At 44.3% G+C, this 22,854-nt stretch overlaps 1 long non-coding RNA gene across 1 annotated transcript in view; it reads left to right on the forward strand.

The window, feature by feature from the left end:
• Nucleotides 1–22,854, forward strand: part of LOC148516618 (uncharacterized) — a 271,696-nt gene that overhangs the window by 628 nt on the left and 248,214 nt on the right. The gene's annotated exons all lie outside the window — the stretch shown is intronic.

Below are 22,854 nucleotides of genomic sequence, written 5' to 3' on the forward strand. Positions count from 1 at the left end.
CTGGTGTGCAGACTTTGGCTATGATGTGTCCAGTACGTCAGCTGATAATTGGGCATTTGTGCTAATGTTGATGAGGCTTCGAAGCAAATACCAAGCTGGAGGAACTTTGCTTACTGTGCATGGAATAATGGAATAACTGAAACTTGTATTATTTCAATTTAAAAAAAAAAAAAAAAAAAAAAAATTATAAAAAAATAAAACATTTAAAAAAAAAAAAGTAAATGTATTTACAATTGTGGTTTTAGAAATTGGACACTAAATAAAATGTTCTTGTATTTGTCCGCTAAGCATGTGTAAAAAATAAATAAATAGCATCTATACCTTAATGAGCGGTGGCTACATTAATCAGGCAGAAACCAATTATTTTATTTTGTTGTGCAGACTGTACCAGCCAAAGTCACTGAAAATAGTGCTGAAAAAGCTACTCTCTTTTTGAGACACAGTCTCTCTGTTTGAGGCACAGTCTCTTTTTTTTTAGGCACAATCTCTCTATTTGAGGCACAGTCTCTTTTTTTGAGGCACAGTCTCTCTTTCTTGAGGCACAGTCCATCTTTTTGAGGCACAGTCCCTCTTTTTTTTAGGCACAATCCCTCTTTTGAATCTAAACCTTCTTTTCCCTATTGTACATTTGTTTTGGTTTCACAAAAAAATAAAAAAAATAAGGCCACCTTTTACTGAAAAAAAGGGTCCTCTATTTCCTGATTATGACATTACTGCACCCATGCTATAAGGAGAGCCAGCTCTAGGAAATATGTGTGGCAAAATCTGCAGCATTGCTGTGTAATATATAATATCTGGAACAAAAGTGAGGTTCTCAGTGCACATTTGTCTATTGCGACAAGGTGACCCCATTCAGATGGGACCGTGCAATAACAGTCTATTTCTGGATTAAGGCAGGGTTGCCTACCTTTAATATTCTCTTCCCGGGAGAAGCCCGGGCAAGAGAAGCAGCAGGGGGCCGACGGGGGCGGGACTTGACGATTCGCGTCACTAAGCCCCGCCCCCTTCGCGGTAAAATTGCCGCGATTGGGCACAATTTACATAGGGGGCGGGGCCAAATGCTGTGATTCATGCAGAATCACAGCTTAAGCCCCGCCCCCTTCACGGAGACCCGCGATTGCCTCGGTATTCTCCTAATTCTGCCCACTTCACTAGGAAGTGGGCAGAATGCGGGAGAAATGCCTACCCTTCCGGGGGTGCGGGGGGTTACCTGAAAAATCGGGAGCCTCCCGCGAAAACCGGGAGGGTAGGCATGCATGGATTAAGGTGCAGTGTGGCCATCTTACAATAAGAAGTGTGTAACTATTACTGTAGAAAAGCTAAAGCTTTTGCATCAATACTATGATTTTTCCATGAATTTAGGCTCGTGTAGTATGTAATGAAGAAATACGAACTAGTTAATAGCTTTGTTTAACGAGTGCTCCCCACTGTAAGGCTGAATGGAGAATCCGCTGTTCAGTGCAACCCTGCAATTCACATTAACATTTTCATTTTAGAGAGAATCGTGTTACACCTTTCTGTTCATTACTACAAAGCACTGATATGTACGATAGTTATATAAAAGAAAAAACAATTAATTAGTTGCTTGAGAGATCTATGCAAATTAGCAATGGCGCCTTCCTCGACTGATTGGTGGAGACCTAGAAATTTTTTATTTTTTTTTGTTAGTTTTTCTATAAGGAAGTTCATTTTGATCTTCTTGTGCTTCTCCGGCAGCGAATCTGGCAGCCTGCAAGGTAACTCAAGCTTGTCGAAATCCGAATGGTCCGTGCCTCGCAGCAAATACGCAAGGTTTAAGTGAGGTCAGGTACAAATGAAGCACGTGTTGGGAACTTAGGCAGGATTATGCATATAAGAGGCCTTGGTGGTAGCAGCAAGGGAATTAGCTCTGAAACATTTGACCTGAGGAAAAAAAAAAATAAGTCTATTGGGTTATTCCGAGGCTAATTATCTTGTAGTTTATTTCTACTTGCAGTAACCTGTAAGGTCAGGAAGCAGATACGAGACCAGCCATCAGCGTTTCATAGCAAATTATCATTCATTTGCCGGAACTTGTAGCGTTCTAGTAGGAGAATGCAAATTAGACAGTTATCTTAATGCATTTTTAATATTGCACAGTTGTTGCTGGTACATAATATAGCAATATTACTTATTTAAACATTCATATGCTTATAATATGGTGTGCATTTTCACCTGCTTTTGTAAAAAAAATAAGTGATGATGAATAGGCCCCATAATGTCGCCGTAAAAGCTGTTTCATTTGCAGACTCCTAAATTCACAGTGTAAACAGCCGCATTTCAAAACTACATAGCATGAAGTAAACTATATACAGGTTTTAGGTTTTTTAACAATATAATTTATGAATCACTGCAATTTTTTCTCCAGTCTTAAAGCTGCTGTTATGAGTGCCAAGGTTACCCCGTGCAAGCCCCCTAGAACCCAGTCTAGCAAGGTCTTCCGCCACTAACAGCCACCTGTTGTTCCCTTAGAACTAAACATGTTCACCGGTACTTAGATGGCTGCCTGGTCTTAATACGCGGGGTAGTAGCAGTTTGCACGATAAACCAATGGGATCCAGTGGAGATGAGAGGAACAGGTAGGAAAAAGTCAATGGCACGGCAAAGGAGCCGAAGACGTGGCTTGAGAGCTGATGGTGCGGCTTGAAAGCTGATGGTGAGGCTAAAGAGCTGATGGTGCAGCTTGAGAGCTGGTACACAAGTTGGTGTACTGGAGATGCGGCTTTGAGAGCCGATGGTGCGGCTTAGAGCTGGTAGCAGAAGTTGGTGAGCAGCTGGAGTGGCTTTGAGAGCCGATGGTGCGGCTTAGAACCGGTAGCAGAAGGTGGTGAGCAGCTGGAGTGGCTTTGAGAGCCGATGGTGCGGCTTAGAGCCGGTAGCAAAATTGATGAGCTGCTGGAGAGGCTTTGAGAGCCGATGGTGTGGCTCGAGAGCCGGTACATAAGTTGGTGTACTGGAGATGTGGCTTTGTGAGCTTATGGTGCTGCTTAGAGCCGGTAGCAGAAGTTGGTGAGCTGCTGGAGCGGCTTTGAGAGCCGATGGTGCGGCTTAGAGTCGGTAGCAGAAGTCGGTGAGGTGCTGAAGTAGCTTTGAGAGCCAATGGCAGCACGGAAGCTGCTGGTGGCTAGGCAATACAGCTGGAGAACCAGGAGACAGTATAGCGCGAAAGCACAGAATGCTGACCATACAGCAGAGCCGAGAGCACCAAAAGGAACGCTATAGTAGGCGATGCGGCAAAAGGCCAGCATGCACAAATAGAAGGAACCAATCACGCCGTGCTGTGGATAACATGTGACCTCCTGTGGCATGCAGATCGCCTAGCAACTGAGGGAACCGGAACAACAGCGCCAGGAGAAGGTAAATTGCTAGTGGGAGACAAATCGTGGCCGCGACTTATAACAGCTGCATTACCACGTAATCCAACAAACCTTTTAAATTAACTTATGAAAAGGTATGTTGAATTTCTGTAGGAGGAGCAGAAGAAACCTGAGAAAGCGATGGAACGTAGCAGGACTCCAGCTAGGATGAAGAGGCATGTTACTAAAATATTTTCCTAGAAGGTAGTGTAATTGCTGGTTAGGGTGGTGGGGAGTGTAAGCAAGATGACCAGTTAGAACATCTCTGTTATTCTGGCTGGTTTTTATCCAGGGCAGTGACATAGGTTTGTCTTACAAGGCACATGCCATCGATGGTCAATGTTTTTTTTTTATTTTATTGGTAGGGAGCCATCGGTGGTTGGTCACGCACAGAAAGCAGCCGCGCATGCGTACACCTACGCCATCTGACCTCTACTGCCAATGTGCAGCATTGAACCTCCGTTAGTGGTAAACCCATCAACCATAGGACACAAACCATCAATGATTGTAAAACCATTGATGAACAATGGCCACCACCAACTATTAGATGAACCAGAGCTCCAGGAATAACAGCTGCTATGCAGAGCACCCACTGGGATGTGAATGTGCACTAGATGGGACATACAGTGATATTGGCAGCAATATCCAGCTGTTAGACTGATATCTGAGGATGTCTGATTGCAAAAAAAATTTTGATGCCCAATAATAATCCAACATTGTAAAATATGGGCATTATGTCTGTCTATGTCTGTCTGTTATTACCCTGTTTTGTTCTATCAATGTTTCCAATTGTAAAGCGCAACGGAATATGCTGCGCTATATAAGAAACTGTTAATAAATACATAAAAATAAAATTATGTGAGTGTGGTTATCTTCCAACTAAGAGGCCCTGGTGGTACTTGACACGATCCAGCCACTTGGCTCATTTTGTCACAGCAATGTAAAAACTCTTTGACAACTCTGGCGATGTCATCGACTGTGTTTGCAGAAGATAATTTGGGATACTGTAATGACGTGCTGACGTTACTGAATAGTTTTTAATTATAAGTCTAACTTACAGTCTGCATCTCACACTGCAGCAACATACGTCTCACAACCATTTGTTTCTTGTGTCCGGTCTTGTATATCTTTTTTAAAAGGCTTTATTAGCAAATTAGCAAAACACATACAGTGCAGTTGTTGACATACAGTAATATAGGCATTAGACAAGCAGTGGTAAAAGCAAACCAGAGGTCAGGACAGGTGACAGACAAGCAATACTAAGAGGTCGGTTAGACAAGTGGCAGACAAGCGAATGGGAGATCAATGCAGGTGACAGATAAGCAGGACCCCAAGAGAGGCCGAAAGTCATGGGAGGTGACAGACAAACAGGACGAAAAGATATGCTTGAGGTAATGGCAGGTGACAGACAAGAGAAAGATCTGAGGTCAAGGCAGATGAGATAAAAGCAGTATCAGGAGACTGGCAGATGTTAGGATTGAAAATTAGTACAAACATAGAGCATAGGTGTAGATGACAGACACGCTGAACCAAAAGTTGGTCAGAGGTTGAGGCAGATAGTAGACAGAGAAGCCGGACTAATAAGCTGGCTAGAGGTCAGGGCAGGTAGCAGAGAATCAGCACCAAAAGCCTTGCCAGATGTTAGGATGGGAAGTAAATGCCAAAGTTTATGCTACCAAAAGGGGTTATAGAAATCAGGTAAATGTTTGGACTTTATACACTTGGAAGTACATTTCAGGTTGCGGGGGCTGCTCCTGAGGGTATAGAGAAGGCCATGGACCTTAAGATGCATTGGGCGGTCTACAGTGGTGCACTGGTGCAAGACCAAGGTGCAAAGTTTAGGAGGTAATTTTACCATTGAATGAAAAATGCAAACTTTTGTAATTCGATCATATTCTGTTATATCATGAGCCATGCACTTCTCACCACTATTTCATCATCACCCTGTTCATGTCACAATAAGATTTTTACTTTAGGCTAAAAATCTTGGTAACTCAATTTACCGGCTCAACAAAACAGAAAGCCATCAGAAAACACGCCAGCCTGCCCGCTACAAAGTCACACACTGAAAAAAATAAAGGTTTGCTTGTCATGTTTACATATAAACATATTGATCTAATGACTTGACTTCCCTGTTCCCGACGTGATGCGACTGTCAGTGCATCCACAAATCCGGAGCAAAGCAGACGATGCTAAAAAGTTCTCACTGTTAGAGATGCCTTTGAACCTCATTTTCATTTTGACATGCAAGAGATTTCCGTTCCGAAGCTCCGTGAAATTTAATGATTTTGTACTGATGTGAACTAGACAGAGAAATTGTGGAATGTTAATCTCTTAGCACTAAACAGATTAGTGCATCTGGGGGGCTCTCCTGTTAGCAAGGCTGGTTTAAGGCGGTGTTGCCGAAAGGTTCTGTCTTCGTAAATGCCTGCCTCAGTCGCAATTGGATTTGTGGGGGGAGGGAGGTTTGCAGAGATTAGTATTTGTATGGGTTTTTGGAAAAGTCTCTGAATTTCTAAGGAAAAAGATTCTCTAAACACTGCAAACAGTATTATTATATAAGTAAATAATAATAATAATAATAATAATAATATTAATAAATATAATAATAATAAATATAAATATAATAAAAATAATAATAAAGATAATAATAATAATAAAGATAATAATAATAATGAATATAAATATTATAATAATAATATTAATAATAATAATAATAATAATCTGAATAATAATGCTATCTGGGCAAGTCTGGAAACTAACAGATTACTGTCATTTGGGCCATGTCGGCCTAACGACTAAGTCTGAAATATTCCCTGAAGGGAATGTTTTAATTTTCAAGTGTTCGGAGACGGATGCTTCAGTTATAGAGAATACATATGATTATTCCCCAAATTCAAGCTTGAGACTTGGGGGTATATTTACTGAATTGCAGGTTTTTAGAAGGAGAGGTGTTGCCCATAGCAACCTATCAGATTCTACTTTTTTCTCTAGCACCTCCCAGAAGATAATAGCTAGAATCTGATTGGTTGCTATGGGCAACATCTCTACTCCTAAAGACCAGCACTTTAGTACATATTTCGCTAGTAGTAAAAACAGACAGTTGCAGTAAAGCCAAAAAGTAAAATTTTCATACGAGTTTATAAAGGCAAATCTGTTTTGAAAGATTTTTCTTTTGTGCTTCTTTGCGGCGATAGAAAATATTTTTCACGCCAGCTGCCCAGCGACGCTGGCCGTCAGCAGTAAAATAAGTCTTACCGCTTGCCAAACCTTGTTACTGTAGTAGTCACTGAGCGCAGAAGAGAGCTAGTCAGCTCGCACTGAAACTCAGGCTTTTTGATTGCAGATTCAACAAAATGTAAAAAAAAAATAAAGATCGTAAAAAAAAATTTTATTTTGTTTAAAAAAAAAACTTTAATAATTGTAATGTATTTTTTTTTTCAAGTGCCATAATTCAGTACCCTGATGTGGCATTAGCAATGGCACATGATTATCACAACTACGGTTCTCCTGTAAATTGATCTGTCATAACGAACTGTCACCAGGGACTGTTGTGACACTTGTGTGACAAAAATCAACCACCTGGCCTGTTTAAAAATAACTAAAACAACCCTTTTTCCCTCTCACACAATTAATATATGTCCAACAAAGCCCAGACTATTAATGATGTTTGAGATCAGACACTACACTTAATGCTTTACATTTTAGTGTACTGAGTGACTACATGCTGGTGGTCAACATCACTGAAAGAAACAGTTCTAAGGCACGGGCTGGTTCTAGACATACGTGTTGACTTTCTGACTGCTCCCTCCGGAAAATCACACCCAGGTCGGCACAGTGGGGTGGTGCGGGGGAGGGGGAGGAGGGCTTGGGGGGTGATGGCATGACCTAGTCGTTGTGGCCTCCCGCTATACAATGACGAGATTACCGGCATTGTAAAGTGGGAAACAGATCGAGTCATCTGTGGTCTGGATCACCCACTTCACTTAGGAAGAGGTGCCAGACGGACATGGGCAGCTTGGGAAGACTTGAATACTCTTCCCGGGGCCCAGGACCGCCACCTAATATTCTGGAGGGGATCTGGTAAGATGCTGGCGGACGTGTTGCCGGACGCCGGTATACTGACGCCGAAATGCTGACGCCCGTCAGAAAGCTTTCGCCGCAATCCTGAAGGGATCACGATACCGGCGTGAGCATCCCGAACGCCGACATCCAGAAGATAAGTATACTAGCGTTAGCCTGGGGATGGGGTGGTTAGGATTAGGGACCCCCCCGGGGTGTGTTAGGGGAGAGATAGAGTTAGGCTGCGGGGAGGGGGGTTAGGGTTAGGCACCACCAGAGGGAGGTTAGGGTTAGGCACCGCCAGGGGGAGGTTAGGGTTAGGCACCACCAGAGGAGGGTTAGGGTACTTACCAGCCCCTGTTGGGATATTGAAAATCGAGATGCCGCTGTCGGTCTTTTGACCGCCAACATCTCGTGCAGCGGTATATCATACCAATTCCTTCTGGAGCCTCTTGTAGAGTATTCAAGTCTGGTGCTAGACCTCATTTTAAAACCACTCACACACAGACATTACTGAGAAAAAAACATGTACAGTAGGGGTCTATGTATAGTTGTACATACGCCCATTTGTGGGGAACATATTGGGCCTGATTCTGGAACAGACGCAAGTCCAGATGTGGATGCCCCTGCGGACAGCTGCAAATTGTGCATGGGGTGACAGAGAGCCATCTGAGACTGCCCGGCACCATGGGACAGAGATAGTCTGATCACTCTTTCTGTGAAATGGGCGTGGGCCATGTGACCGTAGAGAACTGATCAGACTCGTGGTACTGCCAAGGGCGTGTCACAGGCGTGTAACCAGGCGTCCGTGCTCGTTTGGAGCATGTGGTTACAGATGGAACGCCGGTTTCTGGTGGATCTTTTGCAGACGGCATGGGGTGGGTGTAAGTTGCCGATACTAATGTTAACAGCTGCAGATGGATAAACAGTGGGAGCGGACACATATTCGGCTTAGACGGTTTGATACTCATATTAGCATAAAGCTGCCGTGGTCGAATGTAAAAGTTGCTACAGATGGGTCCAACACAGAATCAGGTGCATTGAGTCTATTCGCTCTACGCATGTCCTGTTACCCAGTATGTGCAACACAGATGACACAGATCCCAAAACAATTCCGTCGCCTCGCCACTTGCATAACTGGGCTGTTATGGAGCATAATCACTTAACACATCCTTTGTACCAGTATAGGCCGGTGAAAGTAAGCACGGACATCGATGACGGATATCAAACCAAGAGTGCGGATAGTGGCAGCCCCCTCGTGCAACTCTGCATACAAGTGAATATGTTCATGTATATAATCTTTTTGTGTGCACGCAAAGCGATGGCATCTGCAGCCAAGTTGCGTTCAAATCTACAACCGGTCGTAGGCGCTCACCATCCAGCCACGCACAGCTAAGAAAATAGGAAACGTTACTTGTTCCCTTTTTGACTGGCAAATAAATGTGTACTGAACAATGAGATGGACTTTCCATCCACTAGGCCGGCAGAAGTAAAAGAGAATATTGACCGTAAAAATAAAATAATAATAATAAAAAAACTTGCTAATACTTTCTAGTAGCAAAAACACATTTTCCAAATCTTACAGATATAGTATATTAGGATAAGGATTATGGTAATCTGCCCAGCAGCATATAACCTATGGCATTAAATATATTCATGCAGCAGAACCGTGTCTTCCGGCGTCGGGATTTGTACCACCAGACCTTTGTCATTCATACCGATCCCATGTAGTTTTAGTTTTATGTAAGAATGGCAGCCAAAAAAATGCTGGTGAATGTTAAACCGGACACATCTCCTATAGTTGCATGTGCATCATATTTTACATCAGGAATGCATGTGCTAGGTAGGTAGGTCGAGCACCTGCAAGACAAGCAACCCCATAAAGACATACAGTATGTGCGTCCAGGTCGCACTCAGTTTCCATCACGTAAACACCACATTATTGTTGCGCTTGCTTGACCCCTTCTCTGAGCATAAGGAGTTGTAAGCGCAAGATGTAACTGAGGGCCTGATTCAGCAAGGAACGCTATTCTGCTTATACGCACGCTACTGCGTTGCTAATATCAGCGGTGCTATTTAAATGTTTGCATTCGCATTGCGGACACAGCCTGACGTAAGGACGCCCACTTCCCCTTACCGACATCCGTACACTTGCCCAACACAGCGAAACAATCGATAACATGGAACCCAGTTGCAGAGTTAAGGAAGCCCAGACCTCACTCAGGATTTATTAACTTCTGCGCACGCTATGAATACTCAGGAGGCGTCTGGTATCAAAGTGGATAATTTATGCACGCCCATGCCACGGCGCTGAGACGCACTGGCACCCTTGCGTTCACATGGCCACCCCCTAGTCACCACCCACAAACGGCACTTCCTATCACTCTGACGTTCGTCTGCGTAGTCTCTGCGTACACAGGGCCTAATTCAGACCCGCTCGCGAGCGCTAAGCGCTCGCAAGTGGGTCGATGGTGCCCTAATGCGCATGTGCACGATGGAGGGAGCTCCGTCGTGCGCATGCACGAGCCCCGCATAGCGACAGCCAAGCTGTCGCTATGGGTCTCGCACCAAAGAGGGCGTGCTGTCGATGGTGAGTGACAGCACGCCCCCTTTGGTGGGCGTGCCGGGGGCGGATGCTGCCCAGACGAAGGCGTTCTCTGGGTCCGGCCCCACTGACATCACTCTGATAGAGCCAAAAGCACTCCTGGGCTTGCGGCAGCGAGACCCTACCGCAGGGTCTCGTCGCAAGCCCGATGGTCAAGACCATCGCGACCATCTTTTTGGCTGCTCGCATAAGCTGTGGGTGGTCACCCACAGCTATGCGAGCGGCCAGGAGGCCGCTCCATTTTTAGGTAGGAGGGCCCTGATTCAGAGCGAGCGCTCTGGTCAGAGCGTCCGGCTCTGAATCAGGCCCACAGTTCTGACCTCAGCATCTGACTCGCACGCTGCGATGCATACGCATGCACAGTGCCAATTAATCGACCGATTGCGAGCGTATACGCAACTGCATCCCTTGCTGAATCAGGCCCTGATCAGCATACAGATGTGCCCACATAATTCTTACTTCCTTGCGCATTAAACAGCCCTTCCAGTCGCACCATCACTTTTGACTTTGTAGTGTAGAGGATCTTTATTTTTGTGCAACTTTTTCCCTACATATGCGCCTTATCGCATAGCGAATAGGACGCACCTTATTAAAATAATATGCAGCATGCCTATATTCTGTCTGAGACTGCGGGTGTATGTGCATGCAAAATGCTACATCACAGTGTCACTGTAACGTAGCATTTTGCATACAGTTTCAACATTTGTGACAATAAAGTGGCAATTTGCATACAGTGTCAGCGGCTGTGACACTGTAACGTAGCATTTCGCATACAGTATCAGCGGCTGTGACACTGTAACATAGCATTTTGCATACAGTGTCAATGGCTGTGACACTAACGTAGCATTTTGCATGCAGTAACAGGGGCTGTGACACTAACGTAGCATTTTGCATACAGTAACAGGGGCTGTGACACTGTAATGTAGCATTTCGCATGCAGTGTAAGCAGCTGTGACACTAACATAGCATTTTGCATACAGTGTCAATGGCTGTGGCACTGTAACGTAGCATTTTGCATACAGTGTCAATGGCTGTGACGCTAACGTAGCATTTTGCATACAGTAACGGGCTGTGACACTGTAACGTAGCATTTTGCATACAGTAACAGGGGCTGAGACACTAACGTAGCATTTTGCATACAGTAACAGGGGCTGTGACACTGTAACGTAGCATTTTGCATACAGTGTCAATGGCTGTGACGCTAACGTAGCATTTTGCATACAGTAACAGGGGCTGAGACACTAACGTAGCATTTTGCATACAGTAACAGGGGCTGTGACACTGTAACGTAGCATTTCGCATGCAGTGTAGGCGGCTGTGACACTAACATAGCAGTTTGCATACAGTGTCAATGGCTGTGGCACTGTAACGTAGCATTTTGCATACAGTGTCAATGGCTGTGACGCTAACGTAGCATTTTGCATACAGTAACAGTGGCTGTGACACTGTAACGTAGCATTTTGCATACAGTAACGGGCTGTGACACTGTAACATAGCATTTCGCATACAGTGTTAGGGGCTGTGACACTGTAACATAGCATTTTGCATACAGTGTTAGGGGCTGTGACACTAACGTAGCATTTTGCATACAGTAACTGGTGCTGTGACACCGTAACGTAGCATTTCGCATGCAGTGTCGATGGCTGTGGCACTGTAACATAGCATTTTGCATGCAGTAACAGGGGCTGTGACACTGTAACATACAGTAGCATTTTGCATTGAGTCAGCGGCTGTGGCACTGTAACAGCAATTTGCATACAGTATCAGTGGCTGTAACACTAACGTAGCATTTCGCATGCAGTGTAAGTGGCTGTGACACTGTAACGTAGCATTTCGCATGCAGTGTTAGGGGCTGTGACACTGTAACATAGCATTTCGCATACAGTGTCAATGGCTGTGGCACTGTAACATAGCATTTTGCATACAGTGTTAGGGGCTGTGACACTATAACATAGCATTTTGCATACAGTGTTAGGGGCTGTGACACTATAACGTAGCATTTTGCATACAGTGTTAGGGGCTGTGACACTGTAACATAGCGTTTCGCATACAGTGTTAGGGGCTGTGACACTGTAACGTAGCATTTTGCATACAGTCACAGGGGCTGTGACACTATAACGTAGCATTTCGCATACAGTGTTAGGGGCTGTGACACTATAACGTATCATTTCGCATACAGTCACAGGGGCTGTGACACTATAACGTAGCATTTCGCATGCAGATACAGCCGCAGTGATTCCAAACAGACATTTGACCAGAATAAAATATTGTAGATAGGAGATGTTACAAGGGGTCCAAATCTGAACTGGTCGTGGTTATGGGAGTGTCACATGGAGTGCGCTGAAGTGGTCTCGGACTGTTATGCAGAATCATTCACATTGGAGGCCATACTCTATCAGAGAATCTGCATCTGTCATTGGGATGGTGCAAGCTTCTATGCTGTGGTCGATGGTGGCGTCTATAGAGACACCAAGCAGTATTTAAACATAACCATATCTTCTTCAGGAGCAACTGAATAAATCTTTGGAGAGGTACAGTGGCTGGTATTCATGCCACACAGTTTGAAGTGCAGGGATAAGTTCAGCAATGCTGTAACAGGTTCAATCAAATTGATTGATTGGTTGGTTGATTGAACCTGTTTTCCAACTTACCTGGATTGTTCCATACATATATTCTGGACCAGTCTACTAAAGAAAAATCTTGCCCGGTCTCACCATCTATTGTCATCTACCAATTGTTGCAAGTAGTCCTTGCCAAGTGATGTCATTTGCGGACCTATGCATTGGGTAATATACTCTCTAAATACTGGATAATATACCGGAATTTTGTGGACTATAATTTATATGGACTATAAGAACTTTACAGGATTGGATTAGTGGTCACTCTATTATTAGCAATTTACACATACGGCTGATCAAATGCCACTTTTTTATTGTGCTTATTGAACGTTTTTTTATATTTTGTTATTGTTTCTTTAATATCAGTACAGAGGTACTTATATTAAATAAATTGTTTTTTTATTATATCAACCAAGCCGTAATTATGATTAATATTTGAATAAACTAATTATTATACCTACTAGCGCTGTTTTCACTATTATTTATATTTCACATAAACCGGGAGGCTAACACTCTCCCACAAATAGCTGCTGATTGATGAGAGCCATTCCTATTTTTCTCTTTGTGATAGTCACTGCAATGATGTTGCATTAGTCAGAGTGTTGATGCCTTTAGAAAATAACCTTGACCTCAATGTATCTTTTGTGATACAGTATTCACAGAGACGGGAAGTACTGTACTGTGACTTGTTGTAATTGTTACAATGTTGACACGACAATAAGACAGCCTGCTGTGTGTTTTATACTGTATTGTACAATCATGAGAAAGTCACGCATCTTCCCCTCCAATGATACTTAATCCAGCCGGAGAGCGTCCTCTTGCATTACCGCCAGGATTATATCTGGAAAAAGAGATCTTTTGTTGAAAGTATGGTGTTAATTATTCAGGCAGAGTCCAGCCCTGGGTGCGTACTGTGTGGCGGCTCACAGATCTCAGTATAGGCTCACAGATCTCGGTATGTGTACTGTACATAGAGGGGCGTCTGGACCAGACCTGGTAAGACACAACAAATTGCTAGATTTGGTGACTACATAGATATGCAAAACTAATTTTTTTTTTTCAGTGTTAAATTTTTATCAATTTCTGACACATAAAAAAATATACATAATAGAAACATATAATAAAAGAGTGCAGAAAATGGGAAAAAATGTAATAAAATAAAATTACATCACATAAACATAAAAAAAAACATAAAAAGGTACATACAGTATTATAGTACCATTAGATCAAAATAGACACTTTATTCAAAAATAGGAAATATAGCACAAATGCTGAAATCATATATTAATTTAGTTATGTTTTCTTACTTATATAGTATCCTTATATTGTCTGATTCAATGGGCAACATTACTATAAAATCTTATCAAAAATTATAACATATCCAGCTTTGAAAAGAGAATGGCATTGTACTTGTTTTATTCATCCAATTTAGTTACCAAGGACATTTTTATGGATCCGATAATCGGACCAAGCCAGCCAGTGGATCATAGGCATAGAAACTGATGACGAGTATTGGACATCTGCTGTTTCGAATTCATAATGAGCCTGAATTTTATTTTCGATAGCTTGTATATTTGTAATAATTTTTAATTTCCACTGTTGGGCGATTAATAATTTAGTGGTAATAAGTATGTGTCCCATTACATAACGGTCATTATTGGAAATGGGTCCATGATAAATGTGGGAAATTGCTAATAAAGGTTCAGGGGTTATAGAGATCTTCAAAACCTGTTATGCAAAACTAATTTTAAAATGAAGTTTTCGGAACTGCGTTCTCTGTTGTGATGTATAAGGGATATATATAAGGCTTTTTGTAAATCGATAATGTTACAAGGCAGGGTGCCTTGTGCGAGCCAATTACACGTGCCGGGGCCACCTCCTAGGCCCTGGGCATCAGCACCTCTTGCACACCCCTAGTTACAGCCCTGATCATGCCAATGACTTTTAACATTATCCAAAGACTAAATTATTCTTTCTTTTGGGGAGATTTATCAAACCTACTAAGAAGGGAAAAGTAGGGGTGTGGTCACATAGCAACCAATCAGCTTCTAGCTGTCATTTATCTACTACATTCCAGAAAGTGACAGCTACAATCTGATTGGCTGCTATGGGCAACACCTCTTCCTTTCCTTTTTAGGAGGTTTGATACATCTCCTCCTTGAGTTGCTAAAATCACTGTGAGCCTCTGATGTTTATCACGAAGCCCAGTCGCCGGTGACATCGGGGGATTTTCACCCCATTGATAAATGTACCCCGACTGTAGATCTTGCTATGGATTTGATAAGCAAAAATGTTCATGTGATGATGTGTGGCAGCATGCGGTGAGTAACTTTGACTTGTAGGGTTATATTTAATAAAGGTTGATTTTCATCTATTTTGATCGATTTTAAATCGTTATACATCAGTCTAAATCAATGTTGTGTTTCTGGAGCTTAGTGGGAGATTTATCAAAGAGGGATAAAGCCTTGGAGAGAGATAAAATGGAGAGAGATAATGTACCAACGAATCAGCTCCTAACTGTCATATTACAGGCTGTGTTTGAAAAATGACAGTTAGGAGCTGATTGGTTGGTACTTTGGGATCTGTGTACTTAAGTCATAGAGAGAGATAAAGTGGATGTAGATAAAGTACCAACCAATCAGCTCCTAACTGTTATTTTTCAATCACAGCCTGTAAAGTGACAGTTAGGAGCTGATTGGTTGGTACTTTATCTCTGTCCACTTTATCTCTCCCCAAGGTTTAATACATAGACCCCCTAATCTCTCTCCACTTTATCTCAACCAAGCTTTGATACATAGGGCCTCTTTCAGAGGCGGTCAGAGGATGCAAGCGGTCGCTCAGAAACTGGGCGGCCACTTGCATCCTGACCGCCCGCCTCTGTTGCGGTCGTTAGGCTGTGGGTTAACACCCACAGCTCTAACGACCGCTCCGGTGATGGTCGCGATGGTCACAGACCATCGCGACCATCGGGGCTTACAACGAGACCCTAGGGTAGGGTCTCACTTGTCATAAGCCCCGGAGAGCTTCTGGCTCTGTCTGAGCCGGAAGCTCTCCACTGACATCACTAGTGATGTCAGTGGGGCCTCCCCCAAACGGTAGGCGTTCCCATGGGAACGCCTCCGTTTGGGCTGCCACCCCCCCGGCCCGCCTTCCAAACGGGGCGAGCTGTCAATCAACATCGACAGCTCGCCCCCTTTGGATCGAGACCCGCTACGATCGGCGCTGTCGGTCGTAGCGAGTCTCACGCATGCGCACGACGGCGCCGGCGCCGTCGTGCGCATGCTCTGTGGGGGGCCATCAACCCGGTCCGAGCGCATCGGCGCTAACGACCGGGTCTGAATGACCCCCATAGACCCTCTAATCTCTCTCCACTTTATCTCTCTCCAAGCTTTGATACCTCTTCCCTTTAATCGCACATTTACTAACACTTAAAAATACAAGTACAAAAATTGTGTTAGTAAATTACTGATTTAGCTCCAGAAACACAACATCGATTTATAACGATTTACACTTGATCAAAATCGATTAAAATTGACCTTTAGTAAATATACCTTGTATTCTACATCTGGAAAACCGTTTTATTGATATAATATTTATTTTATGGAGGCAACATATATCATTCTATGTAATTAATTAAGATTCCAAGCTGGACCATTTAGATTTAATCCGTGACAGCAAAAATAATTTCTGGGTCAACAATTGAACACATTTTCCTAATTTGTGTATTACACATTTATTTGATGACAAAGCATTGTGACATGTGCAAAGTTTGAATGGGTATGCAATCGGGAAGCCGGCTGACACTATACCGACAGCCGGCTTCCCGACTGTCATATCCCGGCGAGGGTGAAATGACCAGCGTCTAGATGTAGACGCCGGTCATTTTACCGATGCCGGGAGACCGGCGCCCGGCATCCCGATCAAAGTGATGCCGGGCGCTGCTGCGGACAGCCGCGGGGGGGGAGGGTTAGGTTTAGGGCTTCCGGGGGGGACTTAGGGTTAGGCACGGGGAAGGGGGGGTTAGGTTTAGGCACTTAGAGGGGGGATTAGGGTTAGGCACTGGGGGGAAGGTTAGGCACCCCTAAGGAGGGTTAGGGGGGTTAGGTTAGGTTAGTTCATACTTACCTGGGGACGATCAGTATTTTCAGCCGTGCCGGCCTGCCGCTGTCGGGATTTGAACTGCCGGACTTGTGTCCGGCGGTAATTCGTATGTATTCCGTTTCAATGTTGTGGTCCTTTTCCTAATTTTGTCAACCCCAACCAAAAATGATTTATGAGATTTTCTTCATTGGAAAATGATTTTGAAGACCAAACATATTGTTAACAAACGAGTGTGTTCTAACTTCTAACACCCATGTACTTCGGAAACTGTATGACATACCCAACAAGGTAACTACACTATCCCTAACCTTCCCTCCCCCCCTAACCCTCCATTAGGGGTGCCTAACCCAACCTCCCCCCTAGTGCCTAATCCCAACTTCCCCCCAAGGGTGCCTAAACCTAACCCCCCCTCCCTGCACCCTAAACCTCCCGGAGGGGTGCCTAACCCTAACCCCCCCCTTCCCCTAGCCTGACCCTAACCCTCCCGGGGGGCTGCCTACCCCTAAGTCTTCCTGGGAGCCCCTAAACCTAACCCTACCCCTCTCCGCGGCTGTCCACTCCCGACGCCCTGCTTACCTTCATTCGGAAGGCTAGGCATGGCGATTTCGGCGGGTGGATAATGATAGGCGTCAGAATTTCGACGCCTATCATCAGTCCCATGCTGGGATTTGACAGTCGGGAAGCCGGCGGTCGGCATTTCGTCCGCTGGTTCCTGACCGCATACCATGTACTTCTGCCCCTTGTCTTTATATGTGGTATTAAGGTTGTATCCTCAATTCTCCATCCAAATTGTAGGAATCTAAATGAGTAATTTTATTTTGTCTATTAGACCACCTTAAATATCACGGTATCACCATTTATATGAAAGGATTGCATCATTCCCCCGATCCCATCCAATGTTCATTATTCCTGGAACACTTTACAAATAGATTTGAATACTGTAGGGTTTCTCAGCTGTATGTTTATGCGAGACAATGAGATGATATATCAGGACAGCAGATTGTGACACAGCCAGCCGGATAAAAAGCAGGATTTTCTGCCCATGACATACAGTAAACATAAATATCCGCTCCGTCTTCCTGTAAGTACAGCTTACTGCCGAGCATTACAAGAAAGAAACCTAACACAGGAGCTGTAGTCATTTGCATGATGAATCTGTGTCTGCCTATGGCTGAGAATAATATTATTTATTGTGTACATTCCAGCATCTTCCTCCTGCTGGTGCACTTATCGTATAATTTCAGAAATTCACACCGTCCCGTTAATGAGATTCACTCTCGCAGTGGTGGCACCATTTCACCCACTGAGGTGATACACCGGAGAATGCAACCTACAGTATCTATTCACTGAGAATTAATGATTGAGGCATGAGGCACTTTGGGCCTGATTCAGAGCCGCTCGTAAGTGGCCGCTCGTTCGCTCCGAGCGATGTTCGCACAACTGCGCATGCGTATGGGTTGTAAGTAATACGCATGCCCGAACCAGTCATTGTGGTCGGAAATTGTGTGCTCGCAAAATAGCGAATGCCTTCTAATTTGAGTGACAGAATGAGGCGTTTGTGGGTGGTAACAGGGGAAGGTGCTTGAAAACGGGGAGTGGAGATCCAAACGCAGGCGTGCCAAACGGTCAGAACGGGCGTTTTAAGGGTGTGCATAATTAACAGAGCAGCGTCATCGACCACGTCACTTGGTTGTTTCTTAGCCTGAACTGTTCGCATGATTGCGGTAGGAAAATCCAACCACAAGCACTGCGAGCAGTTCAGATGCCTTTCGATGTACTCGATTAATCAAATAAATAGCGGAGATAATGTAGGATGCGAGCGGCCAGGGGGCGTCTTTACAAAATAGCGAGCGCATATTTCGTTCGCTCACTCAGACATAGAGGCGTCAACAGACCTCAAAGAGCGAGCGCTCAATTTAAATAGCCGGCCCCTTTTTCTAAACGAGCGAGCGCAAATAGCGTCCGGCTCTGAATCAGGCCCTTTGTGCCTAGTGAATATATGGGATGCAAGATGGGTCGGTCTCGGGATAAGCAACATGTTTAATGCTGTTCAGCGGAGAATTTGCCACGTTCTACAATTGACCGTTACAGTTTGCATGAATGGATTGGGGTGTAGTCAAAATATCGACATTTGCAATGTTTATATTCATCATGTCGACATCCCAATGTGAACGGTTATTAAGTCGGCATGTGCAGGTTGTCTACATTTTCAAAACTCAGACATAATGCATGGACATGCAGCAGGGGGTTAAGGTGCCCACACACATAGCGATGTGCACACGATCAGCCGATGTGTACGATTTCTCTTGGAACTCTCCCCGGCAGCTCTGCACACGATCTCCACACGATCTGCACACGATTTGGTGTCCAATCTTCAAACGATCTCTCCTGCAGTCAGACTATCACAGTGCATCGTGTCCTAGATTGTAAGATCTGCCCTACTGCACGGCTGATCTGACGATGCGATGTGCAACCGGTGGGGACGCGCATCGTGATCGTGAGTGGGGACTCACGATTTACTCTCAATTTGGCCATATTTTACACGATCTGTCGTTCCAATGTGTCGGAATCGGCCAGATCAGGTAAAATATCGATATGTGTGTGGCCAGCTTTAGGCTGTGGCAGAGGAGGGTTGGTGTTAGGTTACATGTTAGAGGTTACGAGTTAGAAGTTGTGGGTTAGGAATGGATACAAACCGCCGGAAGTGCAGATGGATCTGCAGGAAGTCCTCGTCAGCTGACTGCCAAATCCGGAAGACATTGCTGGACACGCCGGCCCCACCAGGTAAGTCCACACTAGGCCACCAGGGCCGTTTTGTCGACATTTCAATATGTCAGCATTTCATCAGTGTTGACATGGTGAATGTCTACGTGGTCAACGTCGACATTGAAAGCATGTATACATACTGCATGCCGACCTTATGACCATGTACAAATGTTAATGTCGACATTATGAATGTCAGAAAAATATACCCACACCCAAATGAAATAAACCTCATCCTCACAGCTCAATTCATAGACTATAAATTCTGCTAAATGCAAATAGATTGTATCAGCGGAACCTTGAACCTGTGAAATTGACTGTTCCACCACAAATGTAAGTTTTGCACAAAATTTCACTGCAATTAATCTCATCTCTAGGTGGACCTACAATATGGCTGCCTTCGCTGGGCATGGGTGTGGGGAACATTAGCATAACTTCATTACAATTCACTCCTAAAATATCTTTGTTATACCTTAGATATCTTATTTATATCAGAAGTCATACATTCCAGCTGCCTGTAGGCTGGAAGGACAGGCTTAATACGTACACCCAAACGTATTTCTGGGCAGTTAGGGTGGGGTTTGGGTGGATCATTCCAGTGTTTTATCCAATTCTGAATGTCTAAATGTTAGCGGGTCTATAAGTGGACATTGGGAATGTCTTCATTTCATGTGACACATTATGATTTTTAAAATTCCCTTAGTACATTGGTAGAATGTACTATCAATGTACTTCCGAGTTTTAAGTGGGGTTGATTTTTTGCAAAAGTGTCCCACTGCAAGTATAAGGTGATCATTGAAGTGCAAAAATAATTTTGTGACACTTTCTCGGGTCTAGACACTTTACAGAGGTCCTGGCTATACCCCTGGGAGCCTTAAGGCCTTAAGGCTCATACTGTACACACTAGACGATGTGCTGTATGAACGATATTGGTGAAAGATTTTCCTTGAACTTTCTGTAGTGCAGGACAAATGATATTGGGTGTACACACTGATAGATATCTTTAAAGATATCTTTCAGTGAAGTCATCCTGCTGCATTTCTGAACAGGCAATTCTTGACCCTATCGTCAGATTGGCCTGCATGAACAGACGACCAAAGACATCGTTAACGACCCACGGGAGCACGCATCGTCGGTCGTTCACTGCATACACAATGAACGATATGAACGATATATCGTTGAACAATATCGTTATCGTCCATATCATTCATAAATATTGTCCAGCGTGTATGTGGCTTAAGTTCTCAACACACAACCCTTAAAATCTTGCAGTGATAATGGACCAAGCTTAAAGGGTGTGGCCAGCCACCTTAGAGGGACTTGACCAACCACTAGAGAGGACATGCAAGGGACAGGGCAACTTTACAGAGGTGTTTTAGGTCCACAAACTTTGATTGGCAGGAGGACTAATGTTGGTGTAGTTTCTGTAGAAACAAACCAATTGCCCAAGTTCATCCATGACCCTGCTCCACCAGATTGCTGACCCCTAGAGGAGGGGGTGAGACCCTCAGGCAATTGTACCTACCAGGGATTTCCTTTGTACACCAGTAGGCCAGTCCAACCCCGCCTACTAAAAAAGAGGTGTTGCCTCATAGCCACTAATCATCTTCTAGTTATCATTTTATAGAATGTAGGTAGATGGATGCTAGCTATATTCTGATTGGTTGCTAGGGACAACACCACCACTTGTCCCGTTTAGAAGGTTTGATACATCTCCCCCTTAGTCATTAATTAACTTGCGCAATAATCAGCACATGAGAAAATCACAAAATGGCTGCTCGCCCTCTATTTGGCAATGTCTATGACCCTTACAGCGTGATCTGTTCAATTCTATTATCCACGCTTGTCATCTTCCTGCTTACTGTGTGAGCACAGGAGTAATGCTGGCAGCGCCGTCATTTAAATATAATGTAAATGTCAGCGAATACGTAAATGTTGCTTAGTAATAGTCTCACACAAATCACGCAGGGGAATGAAGCTGTATTATTGCACTTGGGGTAGTGAAATAATACAGTGAGATATCCGTCCGTCCTCTCAGGCTCAGTTCCCTATGCAAGGCGTGCGGTCCCTGCGGACTACGTGTCGGCCTGGCATTGTCCACGCTGAGTTTGATCACGGTGGCTTAATGATGTGGGAAGTAGGAAAAAATGTCTTGGTCTGTGGGGAATAAAGTTAATTAATCCCAGTGCTAAAACACATAGACAGGAGGTCTGAGGTGTCAGGGACAGGTCTCACAGCATTACTGATAGCCGCACTCTCTCTATAAGATATACTAGACAGCATGCCCTCGTATTTGTGCACCTGCTTTCTGTTTAAATAATGTAGGATTTTGTGCATTATTCTAGTGATACTAATGGGCCAATAAAAAGAAAATATACCTATTGTTTAGTAATATAGCTCAAACTGTGCAATTTGAACTAAAACGTAACAACCAATCATACGCTTGATTTCATGTCAAACCCACTGGACAGATACAAGCTAACTGGCGATTGGTGGGAATCGTTTACCTAGTATACATCCTATAAAATGATAGGTAGGTAGGATCCATACTCACTGACATTTTAATTCTCCACCTCAGGCATAGTGGGGTCCTAGGCAAGATACAGGTTTGGGCCTCCTCCTTCTTTCACAACTCCCCTCTTGGGTTGAGAGATTTAGAGCCCTCAAAACAGCCTGAGAACTGCCAATGAGGTGTTGTCCAGTATGTCCTGGATGAGAGATAACGTGAGTTTGTCATATAATCTAGCACACGTATGGGAATAATATTGCTGTATATGGAGAGATAGTTGCTGGGGCTTGCACTGCCATCATGATGGGATCCGGTCAAAATCCCGACAGATGGGATGGCGGCACTTAGAATGTCGGCACTGGAATCACGACACCTGTCAGAATCCCGGCCCCGGCATTCTGACGGTAAGTACTGGGGATAAGGGGAGGGTTAGGGTTATGCACTAGGGGGAGGGATAGGGTTAGGTACTAGGGGGGTGGGTCAGGTTTAGGGGGCGTGGAGGTTAGGTTTAGGCACTAAGGGGGGAGGTTAGGTTTAGGCACCGGGAAGGGAGGGATAAGGGTAGGGTTAGGATACTGACCGACAAAAGTTGGTGTCCTATCCCTGTTGGGATGCCAGCATCGAGGTTCTGGCCGTCAGGATTCCGAGAGACGGCATCCCGTGCCCAACCCATTATATGACGCCCTTACAAAATGTGCAGTAGGGACAATGCTAGGACTAATAGTTCATTATCTGCGGGGTCACACATCTCTCCGACTGTGCGCGCTGCTTTAGGGGTCCGCAGTGGCTGCTGCACCCACATCCTAAAGGTGGTGCCGAGGT

The sequence above is a fragment of the Taudactylus pleione genome, unplaced genomic scaffold, assembly GCF_031769625.1.
Source record: "Taudactylus pleione unplaced genomic scaffold, aTauple2 ptg000245l, whole genome shotgun sequence".
NCBI classification, from domain to species: domain Eukaryota; kingdom Metazoa; phylum Chordata; class Amphibia; order Anura; family Myobatrachidae; genus Taudactylus; species Taudactylus pleione.